This window comes from Manis pentadactyla, chromosome 16 (genome assembly GCF_030020395.1).
Source record: "Manis pentadactyla isolate mManPen7 chromosome 16, mManPen7.hap1, whole genome shotgun sequence".
In the NCBI taxonomy this organism is placed as follows: Eukaryota; Metazoa; Chordata; class Mammalia; order Pholidota; family Manidae; genus Manis; species Manis pentadactyla.
Genome location: NC_080034.1, coordinates 47,701,156 through 47,717,688, shown reverse-complemented (window position 1 = coordinate 47,717,688; position 16,533 = coordinate 47,701,156). Strand labels below are relative to the sequence as shown.

The following is a 16,533-nucleotide window of genomic DNA, read 5'->3' as shown; positions in this document are numbered from 1 at the left end:
AACTTGACTAGATGGGAAGAATTCTCAACAGAACTTCTTTAAAGACTCAAAGCCAAAAGAAAATAGTTTTTAAAATTATTCTTAAATATTCTTGAAATAAAAGCTTAAGATATAACCACAACCATATTTTCCCTTTTGGTATAATGTAAATATTTATAAACTTTTGTTGTGAGTAAAAGTGTAAGATGTTCTTCCTACTGCTAGTTATCTACCTGAAGAACTCTTAGTATTTATATTAGTTTCCTTGTATTAATTTAGTTTTAAATTATTATTACATAAAATATACATACAACTAAGTTTTTCACAAGTTACTAATTATTGAAGTATTTACCCTTGATATAGTGAAAAACCATTCATATTTCAAATTGATAGTATTACAATACATAAAGCACATGAGATTTTCACTTTATGCTTAATAGCTAGGATTCTTATTGGTTTAAAATGACTATTTAGACAATAAGAGTAAATCTGGATGATGTGTCTTGTTCGCATCACTTGTATAGTCTTACACTGATTAGATATGATGGTTTACAATACAATCTCATGATTGTTTAATAAACTTAGGTGTAAGGATGCCAAAAATGATATGGAAACAGGCACCTGGCTATTTTGCTTAATAAAGGAAGAGGATGGAGCAAAATCAATTAGCAAAGTTTTGTTGACTTCAAGGCTGAAATCAAACTTTGGTACATCTGATGTTGATCACCTTTAGATTTTTTCATGTATGAATATTAACACTCTAAAGGAAACTATAATAATAATAGAATACTGGCATGTTTAAAGTTTTTATTTTGAGATAATTGTGAATTCATATACACTTCTAAGAAATAATACAGAGAAATCCCCTGTACCTGTGACCCAGTCCCCCCAATAGTAAGGTCTTGCAAATTATCCTCAAAATAATAGCCAGGATATTGACCAAATAAAGTCAAAATAAAACACTTCTCTCACCACTAGGATCCCTTACAATGTCCTTTTACAGCTGTATCTACTTTCCTACCAACCCCACTCTTTCTTTCACCTCTATCAATCACTGATTGGTTTTCCATTTCTATGATCTCATTCAAGAATGTTATGTAAATGAAATCATACATTATATAACCTTCTGAGAAGAACTCTTTTCACTCGGTATAATTCCTTCAAATTGAGATTTTTATTTGTATTGCCTTTAATGATCAGATGTTGAGCATCTTTTCCTGTGTTTATCATCCATTTGTATGTCTTCTTTGGAGAAATGTCTATTCGAGTAGTTTGCCCACTTTAAAAATTAGGTTGCCTTCCAGTTGTTGAGTTTTGTGGGTGTACTCTGTATTGTTTGGGTATTAAACCCTTATCAAATATATAATTTGTGAATATTTTCTCACATTCTGTGGGTTGTTTTTTCACACTCTCTTGATAGTGTCCTCGGCACTAAGCTAGAATCAAGGTGTCAGGAGGCCTGCATTTCTTTCTAGAGGTTTTAGGCAGAATCAGTTGCCTTGCTCAACTGATTATTAGCAGAATTCAGTCCCTTGCAGTTGTAGGACCAAAGTTCCCATTTGCTTGTTCACTATAAGATGTTTCCAGCAGCTAGAGGCCATCATATTCCTTGGTTTATGGCCCCCTTCTTCCATCTTGAAAATCAGGCATGTTGGGCTGAGTCCTTCTCATGTTTGGCCTACTGTTTTTCCTCCCTCTTCTACTTTCAAGCACTTTTGTGACTAGGTCAGGCCTACCTCAATAATTCAGGATAATCTCCCCATCTAATTAAATGTAACCTTTAATTACATTTGCAATGTCCCTTTTGCCATATAAAATAACATATTCACAAGAGCTGGAGATTAGGACATGGATATCTGGGAATACTATAAATCTGCTGTGATCTATTGAGTATATTTTTTCATTCAATTGGAGATCTTCCTGGTTCTTGGCATGGCAAGTGATTTTCAATCGATTTCTGGGCATTTGGGGTATTATATTGTGAGATTTTAGGTCTTATTTAAACCTTCTGTCTTACCTGGCTTCCTCCAACCCTGCTCTGACAGGAGAAGGGGGGAACTTCTGTTTACTACAAGGTAGAAATAGAATTCCAGGTTCTCCATTCACTGTCTGTTAATACCCAAGGTGAGGGCTTATTTTTGCAAGAGAGGGAGTCCTGGCTCCACCCTAGGCCTCTACTGACACTTTTGTGGCTTGGAAGAGTAGGAGTACCTCATTATTGCTCCTCATGTGACCTCCATGGCCAAGGAGTATGTGTGTCTTTTTTACTGCTGAGCAATAATGAAAGTCTTCTCTCTACTAGGCCTTTTGTGATAACACCAAGTGAGCAAGGTAATAGGTACTAGGTAGGGGGTGGTAGTGCAGGCTCACTACAGGGTTTTCTTTTATCTGCTGGGGGAGGGCCTTTTTACAGTCTTTGGTAATGAAAGTCTCAGTTTCCTACTTTGCTTTCTCTGAGACACTTTGTGTGTGTGAGATGGGGTGTAGGGAATGAGTTGGGGAGGAGAGCACCTTGTTACAGCCTGGCAAGGATGGAAGTCTAGGCTCCCCACTTTGCTTTGCTGCTGTGGGTAGAGATGAAATTACAGTTTTTTCTACTATCTTCCTGAAAGTGGAAGTCCCTAGAGGTGGAATTTCTAACTTTACTGAATATACAAAAATATTTTTAAATTTACTGACTATTCAAAAATAATAAATCCTAAAGCTAAATAAAAAAATTTTAATATAAAACTTTCTAAGAGTCTATAAAAATTTTAAAATAAGAGTCAGGCTTAGGTCCAGTAACTTGTCACAGATCATGACTTCCGACTGGGGAAGTGTTATCAGCCTCCCCTTCACTCTTGCTTATTTTGATTATATATATCATGCAGCACATATCCTTGACTGCCTGTTTGACCATTAGGGACACTATGGTCTATTAACTATATCTCCAGAGCTCTTTAGGTCAAGTCCCCTTGGCTGACCCTCCAACTGTGCTGGTCACTATGGTAATTACAAACTCTTGGCTTTTTGTGCTTCAGTACTACCACCAGGCATCTACTGCTTTAGAGTCCCATCATTCTCATTGCCATTAATAAGCCAAGCTCTGTGGCCATCTTTCCTTCAGTGAGTACTGGCTTGCAGATACAAGCTACCTCTGAATTCCCTAGTGATTCTAGTGCCTTTCCTGATGGTCTTGAAACATTACGTCCTCTGGGCCCTCCTGTGGAGGATATCCTCTGGCAAATCTTCTAGCCTCATGTAGTATATCCATTCCAGCATGTAAACTGCCCTGTGTCTTTAAATCCCTTTCTGAACCATTGCCACAGCAGCAACTCAGGCATTTCAACTTTTCTCATCCCCACTCTCTCCAGGTTTCTAAAATCCATTCTACCAAAGCATTTGTCCCATCTCCCCTGGAGCCTTGCCAGTGTGTTGAATTCTGGTTTTGAGAGACAGCCGCCAAGTCATTGAATTCCCACTTGTTTCTCTTAAATTTCTCCCCTTTGATTATACTGAAAATCCAATTCTATGGGCATTTTCCTTGGGGATGGGTGGGGCATAGTGACTGCAACCACACTGGAGATTTCTGTGACTGAGAACACTCAAATATACAGCAACCTGAGATGATTCTGTATTCAGCAATACTGATCTGGCTTCTCTACTTCCATGTCTTTCATCTTTTCTTTAGTCTCACTGGGAAATTTCTTCTCATCTTTTGTTGTTCTGGTTGGGAACCAAACTGAGTGAATCTGCTATTTGTTTCCTGGAATTTTTTGTGAAGCTCACATAAGCACTTCAGGCCCTGAAAAGTGCAGGAGAAAAGTAAGGAGAGCACTGGTAGAAGGTGGGGTTTCCAGGATTCAGGACAGAGGCATTTGACATGGTTGTTATAATTTTTACCAAAATGAACTTCCCTTGCTGAACTCGTGGTCATCTTTTTGTTTTTCCCTAGTAATCAAGTTTTGCTTTGTCAAATTTTAAAAATTCCATTAACTTTTTAAAATCTATATTATTAAATGCTCACCCCAATAAATGTAGTTAGTATTTGTCAACACAGAAAGATATTAAAGTGTTATTGACTACATTCTCTATGCTACACTTTGATCCCTGTGACTAATTTATATTATAATTGAGATTTTGGATCTCTTTATCCCCTTTATATATTTCACCAACCCATCCCAAACCCTAGTCACTTTTCACTGTCTATGAGCCTATTTCTGGTTTTGTTTGTTTTGTTTCCTTAGATTCCAAGTATAAGTGAAATCATATGGTATTTGTCTTTCTCTACCTGTCTTATTTAGCATATTACCCTCTAGGTCCATCCATGTTGTTGCAAATGGCAAGATTTCTTTCTTTTTTATGGATAAATAATATTCCACTGTATATATGAACCACCTCTTTATCCATTCATCTCCTTGTGGATGCTTTGGTTGCTCCCATATCTTGGCTATTGTAAATAATGTGGCAATAAATATAGGAGTATATATATCATTTTGAATCAGTGATTTTGTTTTCTTCAGGTGAATTCCCAGAAGTGGAATTGCTGGATTATATGGCATTTTTATTTGTAGTCTTTTGATGAACCCCCATACTGCTTTCCATAGTGGCTACACTAGTTGACATTCCCATCAACAATGTAGAAGGGTTCTCTGTTCTCTATATCTTCACCAACACTTGTTATTTCTTGTCTTTTGGATAGTAACAATTTTGACTGGTGTGAGGTGATATCTAATTTTGACTTGCATTTCCATGATGATTAGTGATGTGGAACATCTTTTCATGTGCCTCTTGGCCATCTGTATTTCTTTGCAAAAATGTCTATTCAGGTTCTCTGCCAATTTTTAAATTGGGTTATTTGGGCTTTTTGTTTGTTTGTTTTAGTGTTGAGTTTTGTGAGTTCTTTACATATTTTGGATATTAGTCACTTATTGGATAATACCTGTTTTACATTTAGGTGGGAAATTACTTAAAAAATAAAACAAAACAGTATTAAAACCTATTGCCATTTTGAATAACAAGGAGAGTTGTTTAGTGGGACCAAAGTAGGGCAAGTTGTCAAGTGGGAAAGGATCAAGTCTTTTTCTTGGAGACAATGCCAGGATCTCAGAGTGGTAATAAGTAGATTCTAAACTATTCAGGCCAGGACTGAAATACCAGTTTATGTTCTGTCACCAAGTAGAAGTGCTCCTCATTCCTTTGATTAGCTATAGAATCTTCCATTAATAGATATTCCAGTGTTTATTTTAAAAGTTAAAAATTGATGGCCTTTTCAGGTTTTTCAAATCACTGCTACAACACCTAATTCTGAAGTAAATGTTAGAGGTATTGGGTTTATCTAAGGGATTCCCATCAGATGCTGACAGAGCAGAATGCTCCTCTCTTGGAATGTCTCCTGTTTCATTTCATTCCATCAACCCGTCAGAGTAAGTTCTTCCAGTTCAGAGGATAAAATGTTCCTTGCTGAACTGATGAGACAGCATGATAGCAATCTAAATGATGTCAAAGAATAAGAAACATTTACCACAAATACCCCCTGATGTGTAATTTAAGCTCATAAAGAGAACTAAACTTCAGCACAACTGTTTTATCTTGGTGTGTGTCATGCTATGGCTGTGGCTAAGTGATCAAGGTGGGGGACTAGAGATCCTCTGTGGTGATTTTGTTCAGGCTGGTGTCCTGCTGCCTATAAGTCTTCAGATCCTTTGAAAGACATTCTAATAAAATACTAACAGTTTAAGGACCTGATATTATTGTGGGAAATGAGGGGGACTGGTCCCACTTACCCAAGGATGTTACTATAACTTTAAATTTACTTAATTTAAACTTGAAACTCCTAACAGAGTGGTTTTGTTTTGCTTTTTTTTTCTTTTTTAAGTAAGTTCTACTCAGTAGTAATGATGGTTATAAATGGTTTTTTTCTATCTCATCTTAACCAGGTATGCCAAGACAGAAACACCAATTTACCCTATCAAAATAGAAGTGAACCTCCTTTTTTCTATCAGCTGAGGACTTTCCACTATATGGATGTCCCAAAATTTATTTTAGAAATTGAACATTTCTAATTTTCAAATTGTTGCTGTACTCATATTTCTGCAACAATATTAGAGCATATCCCAGTAGTTGGGAATATGTCATGGATCCCCATCAGAAGCTGACCAGAGCTGAAGCTGGTCTCTCGGGATGTCTCCTGTTTTTTCTCCTTCCATCAGGCCATTTGAATACTGGGTACTTCCTGTCCAAGGAGGAAGTGTAACTTGCCGATTTGCCACAGCATCATGGTACTTCTCTAAATGATGTTAGAGTAAGAAACATTGACAACAAATACACTTTCAGGACAAAAATTTGATTTCACCTTTTGGAGTGCTGAAGGTCAACAAGGCTGTGTATGTCAAGAAGACAAGCAGTTGACATGTAGTTGTGGCTGAGAGGTTAAAACGATGGACCAGAAATCCATTACGCTCTTTCTGAGCAGTTTCAAGTACTGCTGACTATGGCAACTACTGCTTAGATAACCAATTGGCCCTTACCCAGTCTGATAATCTGCTGGAATTTTAGCTGTTCCCCAAACCTTCTTGAAGAGTCTGTCTTTACGTATCAGTGTCAGTAAGAAACATATACTTCCCAAACAGCATGAGATTAACATTACTTTTCTCCGTTTTTATCATTTTTTAATAAATAATTTGACCACAGTCCCAATGGTGCTTTCATCTCCCCAAAACGCCAAGGCTTTTGCGATGCCTTCTGTTTCCTGCAATTAAAGCCTTGCTTTGAAGGCAGCTTTTCCTAAGAAAAGTTGGCGAGAGTGTTTGCATCTCCACAGATCTTCTCCAGTCTCGTATGTCCTCATTCATGTAGAAAAAAATTCCAGGAAATTTTGGATCAAATGCAAGTGAAAGCCACAACTCATAGGTAGGATCACCAAGTTCCAAATCCAAACTGGGTATTGATAAGCAAACCAGTGCACAGTTGAAGAAATTAAGCCATATTTTTTGTAATTCAATCAAAAGGGTCAATGACCTCATTCTGGGCTGGCCTGTTTTGGGATCCAGGACAGTGGTGAAGAGAGAGGGAGTAAAAATGAGGTGAAGTTTTAACTCATTCTGGATACAGAATTCAGATGAAAAATCCCATGATTAACAATGTTAACAAATGATTAACAAATAAGGGTTAATGTATGGAGGAATGTTAGCCACCATTAAGTAACTTTCTAGGAATTAAAAGGAGAATTCAGTCTATCACTGCCTTGGCAACTTAGAGCTGGTCTTCACCCTTCTTGCAGAGATCTGGTCAAAGTTGTCATACTTTAGTGCAACTTATCCAAGAATGCTTCAAATAATTTTTTGTAAACACAGTGCTAATCCTATCCATTGATTGAATAACAGATCCCTTCCTCTTTAATGTGTATCCTCGGAGGCATTATGTATAATAAAAAGCATTGAGTTACAAAGTCAGGTGGGTTGGTGAATCTAAGCTGTGACAAGTCGTCTTTGCTGAGCAGTGGCTGCTGGATGAACATGACTTGGCTTTGTCTACTAAGACCTGGGTATTGATAAGCAAACCAGTACACAACTGAAGAAATTAAGCCATAATAGGATGTATATGTATAAGCCATATGTAGGATGAACTTGATCTTTCTTTGCAAAACTCACCATGTCTTGTCTCTTCCTCTCTCACATCCAGCATACTGGTTTCTTTGACTCTGAGAAACTAATAGAATTCTAGAATGCCAAAGCTACTGAAATGCTAAGGCCCTTCTGTGGAAATAATTCCTAATTTTAGAATTGAGGAAAGAGAACCACATGGCATCAAATACAAAATTTAAAAACAAAAATTTGTTCAAGGAGATACCTTAGAGAAGAATGTTGATAGCATAAGCAAGAGTTCCTCTCATTCTGGATGCTTCCTTTTGGAGGAGCTCATGGAGAACCAAGCTTGGGTTCTGGGAGCTGGAGCGGAGATTCTGAACCAGGTCTGACCATTACAAAGAATTTTGCTTTCTGGAGTAACCAAGTTCTGACTTCTGGGATTCTTCTATTGGGGTTCTAAAGGAGTTCTCTCTTTACTTTGAAATAAGGATAAGGAAAATAAAACTGATTTTATTTCTGATAAGGAAAATAAAACCTAAAACAAGACACACTGGTGGTCAGTGTTACAAAAACCGCAGCAATTGCAACAGTAAATAAGGAAGTAGAGACACACTTCACCTCCCTTGGTTGTTTTAATATTTAGAGAGGTCTTTTGCAGTAGTATATTCTCAGTCGAAAAATATGTGAGCCACAGATGTAATTTAAAATTTTCTAGTAGCCATATTAAAAATGAGAATAAGAAAGGCATAAGTAATTTTGATAATGTACTTTATTTAACCAAAATATCCAAGATATCATTCTACATGTAAGCAATTTGAAAACCTGACAAAGATATTTGACGTTACTTTTTCTTACAAAATCTTCAAAGTCTGTTGTGTATTTTGCACCTAGAACACGTCCTAATAGGGACCAGAAGCTCAATATCACATGTGGCAAAAGACTAAATTATTGGACATCACAGATGTACACAGAAAGCATAAAACTGGGTGGGTAGAAGATGGAAACCAAGGGACAGTCTATACTGGAAACAGCTGGCTACAGTCCAAGACGTAAATCTTCTTGGCCCGCACTTCTCAGTGCTTATGGGACTATTGCAGCTGCAAAATCCATGAACTAAACTCGCTATTTCGGTGGCTATTTCTTTAACTTCCATGCAAGTGTCCACGCAAGCCCAGAGAGCTCTGGGCTCTTGTCCCAGCACCTGTCTGAGCTTGGCAAACAGCGCCTGTTTCAGCACCGTGGATACGGTCAGTACATTGCAGGAATTATTTCCAGGAAGACAGAGGCGAGGAAGTCCGTGTGCCTTTTTCACTTATCAGTCTCTGCCAGCCTACCTCCGCATTTAAAAAATTTGTTTCCGCAGTAGGGGTCGTTCGTCTCTGACTGAATTGCTGCCCTTAAAGATATGGTAGGATTTCTCGTTTGTAAAAATGGATTGTTAACTTCTCCAGTGCTGGAGTCTCTCACTCCCAGTTCATCGCTTGAAACCTTGTGCATCCTTAGAGATTGACTTCCTATTTCTCCTGCTGTGAAAAAGCCTTCAGGTCCATCCCTCATTACTCTCGGTGTCTTTGCCATACCTTGTTTAAGAAATGCAACAATAACATTAGTGTTCCCATATCTCTTTGTACAATATATCTCATCAAGCTGTTTCTGTATTTATCATTCATTCTGCGTGCTGGCATGTGTTTGGACTGTGTTAGTCATATTTTAATCCTCAAAGCCCAGGTGGTCAGTTAATCAGTTAAATCACTTTAAATGATTTAAACTGAAGTAGTAGACACTAACCCCATTTATTAATCTAACTGGTGCTGTGTCCTTTCTAAATAAAGTTCCTTTACAGTGTTCTTTTACCTGTCTCTTTTATTTTCTTGACACTATCTAAAATTCCCAATAAAGCAGATGTTCAGTTAATCCATCATTTTTCTTTATTTACCTTGGCTACATCTCTTAGTCTCTCAGAATCAACAGAATGCCCTACATAAAATGCTATTTCAAGATATCTATGTCCCTGAAATGGACCACAACGTCATATTTAAGTGGCAATTGCAATAAACATTCAGTGAAAACATAGAATTCAGAATATTTATTAAGATTTCAGAGAACTAATGTTGTCTAGCATCTGTTTGTCTCCCTTTTGCATGCCCCCTTCTTCAACAAAAAAGGGAGACTATCACAAATCAAGGATTTCTCAGTGAAGATATTATAGTTAGCATTGAAAAGGAGCTGAAGTAGAGGTTCCAATAATCTATGGTTAAAAAGAACACGATTCCATTCCACTCTGTTGGATCTACATAAGTCCCATTCTAGTGAGCCGAATATGTACTGTGAGGTACTTAACACCCCATAAGCCCTCTGAAAAAGGAGAAGCTCCAAAGAACTGGTTTGATTAGGATCTTAGTTTCAAGCGTGGATGCACCTTGGCCTCCTAATTTCTAAAACTGAGGTTAATGACTCATACAGTCACATTTTGAAGATATTTCTTTAGTAACTTGTGCTTAATTACAGTTTAGTAATGGTGAAGCTTATTAGTTAAAATTAGGTTATATGACACAAAGGAGATCGTTAAATTCAGAGGGTTCTCAGCTTGTGTCACTGGTCTCCAACAGTATTTGTGAACTCCTGGATCTGGTTTCTATAATTGCTAGTTTTGTGGGCATCTCTCTGTTAGAGAGGATTATGCTTATTTTACATACCATGGATTTGGAGCTAAAAAATAAGTTAAGAATCTTTTTCTTAACTTCATGACCATTGAATGAAAAGAAAAATTTGCTAGCTCTATTTTGTTGTTTTGTGAAACGCATAAAATGACTATGAAAAGATACGTAGTCTCCAAACATATTTCTTCTAAGTGTTGTAATAGATTTGTTTCATATGAGCCCAACATCAGTCTTCCCCAATGGCAAAGTCAGATTCACCACTGTGTCAAGGAAGAAAGCTTTACTGGAAATCACTGTGTTTAATGCGATGTCCATGTACATTTTTTAAGTTCACAGACCAAAACAGACACATGTCCACCTAAAACAAATAACTTTCACGGTCTTGTTTGATCCATGTTGACACCAGGCATTGACGGACTGATTCTTTTTTGTTGTTGTTAATTTCTCTATCTTGTTGCTTCTGAGAACAAACAGGCATTACTTTAACAATAGTTCCACTAGTTACCTCTCATCTATGAAGACATGGACCAGCACTTTCTTCCAATCAGCGTCTTCAAGTCTCATTCACCTAAGAATTACAGATTGCAGTTTTATTTATGCTTTCCACTTCATCTCTGCCATTATGCTGTCATTTTTTTTGGTATTATTAATGTACAATTACATGAGCAACATTATGGATACTAGACTCCCCCTATTATCAAGTCCCCACTACATACCCCATTACAGTCACTGTCCATCAGCGTAGTAAGGTGATATAGAATCACTACTTCTCTTCTCTGTGTTATACTGCCTTCCCGGTATCCACCCCCAAGATACAGTATGTGTGCTAATCGTAATATCCCTTTTTCCCCCTTATCCCTCCCTTCCCACCCATCTTCCCCAGTCCCTTTCCCTTTGGTAACTGTTAGTCCATTATTGGGTTCTGTGACTTTGCTGCTGTTTTGTTCCTTCAGTTTTTTTATTTGTTCTTACACTCCACAGATGAGTGAAATCATTTGATACTTGTCTTTCTCCGCCTGGCTTATTTCACTGAGCATAAACCCTCTAGCTCCATCCATGTTGTTCCAAATGGTAGGATTTGCTTTCTTCTTATGGCTGAATAATACTCCACTGTGTATATGTACCACATCTTCTTTATCCATGCATCTACTGATGGACACTTAAGTTGCTTCCATATCTTGGCTGTTGTAAATAGTGCTGTGATAAACATAGCGGTGAATATGTCTTTTTGAAACTGGGCTCTTGCATTCTTAGGGTAAATTCCTGGGAGTGGAATTCCTGGATCAAATAGTATTTCAATTTTTAGTTTTTTGAGGAACTTCCATACTGCTTTCCACAATGGTTGAACTAATTTACATTCCCACTAACAGTGTAGGAGGGTTCCTCTTTCTCCACATCCTCACCAACATTTGTTGTTGTTTGTCTTTTGGATGGTGGCCATCCTTACTGGGGTGAGGTGATATCTCATTGTGGTTTTAATTTGCATTTCTCTGATGATTAGTGATGTGGAGCATCTTTTCATGTGCCTGTTGACCATCTGAATTTCTTCTTTGGAGAACTGTCTGTTCAGCTCCTCTGCCCATTTTTTAATTGATTTATTTGCTTTTTGTTTATTGAGGTGCAGGAGCTCTTTATATAATTTGGATATCAACACCTTATCGAATATGTCATTTATGAATATATTCTCCCATACTGTAGGATGCCTTTTTGTTCTACTGATGGTGTCCTTTGCTATACAGAAGCTTATTAGTTTGATATAGTCCCACTTGTTCATTTTTGCTTTTGTTTCCCTTACCCGGGGAGATATGTTCATAAAGAAGTTGTTTATGTTTATGTTTATGTCCAAGAGATTTTTGCATATGTTTTTTTCTAAGAGTTTTATGGTTTCATGATTTACATTCAGGTCTTTGATCCATTTTGAGTCTACTTTTGTGTATGGGGTTAGACAATAATCTAGTTTCATTTTATTGCATGTAGCTGTCCAGTTTTGCCAACACCAGCTCTTGAAGAGGCTGTCATTTCCCCATTGTATATCCATATGGTGTCATTTTTAAGCAGTTTCTTCAAACTCTCCCTGTGTGGACTATACTTATTTGCATGTTTGTAGGTATCCTTCCTAATGGATACTAATCACCACAAGGACAGGAACCATCTCTTTGTTTTGCTTCCTTTGTGTTACTATATCCAGTCAATAAAATTAAATCTATTCAGAAATGGGGTTTTATCATATCATGAATCATTTCAAAGATGCTCTTTAACCAAAGTGGTTCCATGTTGTAATGGTTAACACCCTGGTCTCTGAACTCAACCATCTGGAGTTCAAAGAACTTGTGTGTTTCACAGCTTTGTTTGAGTGTGTGAGAGATATAAGGGATGCAGTTGGTATGTGCTTGTTGGGTTTTCTTTGTTTTTTGTCTACATAAGCTGTATTAAGCAATTTTATCCCTGATATCTCTCAGCACTTACTATCTGCATCTGGGAGGCTTCAGACAACCTCATCATGTTACATAGGGAAGGAAAAAAGGGTCAACAGTAAATACTTCCACTTAAAATAGCATCAAAAATAATAAAATACTCAGGAATACATTTAACAAAATAAGTACGAAATTACCCTGAAAACTGCAAAACATTGTGGAAATGAATGAAGATCTAAATAAATGGAAAGGTATCACATGTTTGTGGATTTCATCTTAACATCGTTAAGATGGCAATTCTACCCCAAACTAATCTATAGATTCGGTGCAATCTCTCTTACAATACCAGCTAACGTATTTGTAGAAATTGGTGAGTTGATTCTGAAATTCACATGTAATTTAAAGAGACCCAGGATAACCAGAATAATTTGAAAAGGAAGAAAAAAGTAAGAGTACTCACACCTTCCAATTTCAAAACTAACTATGGGGTAATGATAATCAAGACTGTGTGGTGCTAATACAAGGATAAGCATAGAGTTCAATGGGGTAGAACTGAGAGTCCAAAAATAAGACCATATGTCTATGGGAACTGATTATTTACAAGGGTGATAAGACCATTCAGTGGGGAACAAATGGTCTGGGGAAAACTAGATACCCACATGCAAAAGAATGATGTTGGACCCTTACCTTAGACAATTTACATAAATTAACTCAAAATGGATCAAAGACATGATAAAAGAGCTAATATTATAAAATTCTTAGAAAGAAACATAGAGGTAAATCTTCATTATAGATTTGGAAATGAATTTTTAGATATGATACCAAAGCACAAGCAACAACAAAGAAAAGATAAGATAGACTTAATCAAAATAAAAAAATGTTGTGCTTCAAAAGACACTATCAAGAAAGTGAAAAACATACCTAAAAATTGAAAAAACTTTTGCTAAGCATATATCTGATAAGGGACTTGCATCTAGAATATATAAAGAACTCTTACAACTGAAGAAAAAGACAAATAACCCATTAAAAATGTGCAAAGGATGTGAATAGACATTTCTTTAAGACACATATACAAGTGGCCAATAAATGCATGAAAAGATGCTTGATATCATTAAGTCTTCTGGGAAATGCAAATCAAAACCACAATAAGATACCACTTCATGACCACCAGGATGGCTTTAATGATAATGCTGCATAACAACAAATGTTCATGAGGATACATCATACACTGCTGGTGGGGATGAAAATGGTGCACCCATGTTGTAAGAGTCTGTCAATGGCTCAAACAATTAAACATAGAGTTGTCATATAACCCAGCACTTCCACTATTCCACTTCTAGGTATATAAACAAGATAAAGGAAAACATAGATAAATAATGATAGCAAAAAATCGAGTTATTTTGAAGTATATATGTGAAAACTAAAATCTCTCTTCAGTCCTTGTGCTCAGCTATTCAATTTCTATCTACAGCAGCAAATTGAAGCCAGGTCTGGTATAACTTTGTAGAGTTAAATAATCTTTAACTGTGTTTTTTTTTTAATAATTGGTATTACATGTAATTCTACAGTGAATGTTTTAGCATGTTCCCAGTTGTAGGTATGTATCATGGATGTTTATCAGAGGCTAACAGAGCAGGAATACTACCTATCAGAATAAGGAGTCTTCCTAGTTTTGAGGATAGAGTTATTTGCCGATATGGTGCAACAGTGTGATAGCTATTCAAATAACACTAAAGAATAGGAAACATCGACTACAAATACACTCTGATACATAATAGGGTAACATAAAGAGAGCTAATATACTCTGATACGTAATAGGATAACATAAAGAGAGCTAATACACTCTGATACAGAATAAGATAACATAAAGAGAGCTAAATGTCAGCACATCATTTACTTTTACAGAGTAACTTGCCAAGTAGTCGTGGCCGAGTGGTTAAGGCGGTGGACTAGAAATCCACTGGGGTTTTTTCGCGCAGGTTCGAGTCCTGCCGACTACGGTATTTCAGTTGTGCTCATTCCCTCCGGAGTTAGCAATAACAACCCTTTAGGCTACATTTGAAATCCTGCAATTTCAAGGCCTAAAAGACTCCTGAACTTTATCGAAGGTTGCAGATGGTGCTGTGCATCCTCCAAAGTTTTCCATGTTTATGGTAATGGAATCAACTCACTTGCGATGGAGCTACCTCACGCAGGCCAGGAATATCATAATCACCATATTTTCAAGTAGGTTTGACGAATGTTTTCTTTTCCACCAAGAAGAGCCCAAACTTCAGAGATATCTTGGTGTTAAAATCCTGCATGAAGGCAACACTTTCAAAAAGAATAAAAGTTGATCGGAGTGCTCCATGGAATTGTTACCTTTTCAGGGATTTCCTTTCTCACATACCAACTGCATCCCTTATATCTCTCACACACTCATTTTCATCAGCCCGTGTGAGGTCGATGTGTTATTCCATGCTTGCTTCGAGCAACTCCGTTTACCGGGTAAGTGCCAGAAGTAAATGCTATCCAAACATAGCAAAATCCTTTTGCTTCCACACGACCGGAAATCCAAGTCTAATACGAAGCAGTAATCAACTGATACAACGTTTATTTTCTTTTATATTAAGCATTTTAATTTTTAAAATATTTAAAAAATAACAATAATGATATGAAGCTCAAGTGATATTGAGGTATATGCAATGAATAAAATCTCTATTCTATCCATGTGCTTTAGCGTCTCAGTTTCTGCCCACAGTGAAATGAATTTTTGTATAACATATAATACAATTGTATGTATGATACTCAGTCCACTCTTTACTTTTAACTGAATGTTAACAAACATATACAGTGTTTTCTGATTATTTTTTCTCTTAAAAAATATATATTGACCCATGTAAATATGCCCATTTTTGACAAAAGTGAAAAAAAAATTCAAAGGAGGAGGGATAGCCTTTTCAACCAATGGAGGTGGAGCAATTAGGACATCCATAGGCAAGTACAACAACAAAAACAAGAACAAAAATCCACATTGACCCAAGCCTTATTCCGTATACAGAAATTAACTTACAATGAATTGCAGACTGAAAAGTAAAATGCAAAACTATAAACTTTTAGAAAATAACTTAGAAGATCTTCAGAATCCAGGGTCAGGCAAAATCATTTGACTTGATACCAAAAGCCCAATTTTAATAAGAAAATTGATAAATTGAACCTCATGAAAATAAAAAACTCTTACTCTGCAAAAAAGCGCTAGTAAGAGATTGAAAAAAAGAGCTTCAAATTGGGAGAAAATATTTGCCAACGACATATCTGACAAAGGACAACATTGACCACTTTTGCCTGATAAATCGTAGGGCATGCTTAGAAGAAGGGGGAAGAAGAAAGGTAGTGGGGTTCAAGAACCAAGAAGGAATGCTTAGGAAATGAGCTTTGGCTGAGAAAGAAGGCGAGGCACGAAAGGCTTTAAAAGGCTTGATCCGATTTTGGTCTGGAAAGCTGACATTTAGCCATCTTTACTCCCTACCCAAAGGGGATGACTGGCAGCCTCGTGAAGAAAGGATTGAAGATCTGTGAACGCAGCAAGCTAAAGGTTGTGTAGCAGTAACATTCAGGAAATGACGTGGATTGTAGGGTGGGAAACACGGTAGTAAGATTCAAGGATGATAGACTCTTGCACAGTGGAAGCGTGCCGGGTCCCCATAACCCGGAGGTTGATGAATCGAAACCATCTCCTGCTAGGATTACGTTTAGCGGTCTCCGGCATAAGAGCGAATTCTCTGCTTCATTCATCAATCCAAACGCGCCCACAAAGCCGCAATCTTAGTTAATGCATGAATAAATAACGGACCCTCCCCCCCACGAAAACAAAACCTAGGAACCGTACTTGTTTAACCTCTCGTTCTCCTCATTTTCGCTTCTCCAGCTACG

At 37.1% G+C, this 16,533-nt stretch overlaps 1 non-coding gene across 1 annotated transcript; it reads left to right on the top strand.

Annotated features, from left to right (window-relative positions):
* The first annotated feature begins 14,539 nt into the window (after positions 1-14,539).
* TRNAS-AGA (transfer RNA serine (anticodon AGA)) lies at positions 14,540-14,621 on the top strand. Its single transcript has one exon. It is a non-coding gene; the product is annotated as a tRNA-Ser (tRNA).
* Positions 14,622-16,533: the final 1,912 nt, after the last annotated feature.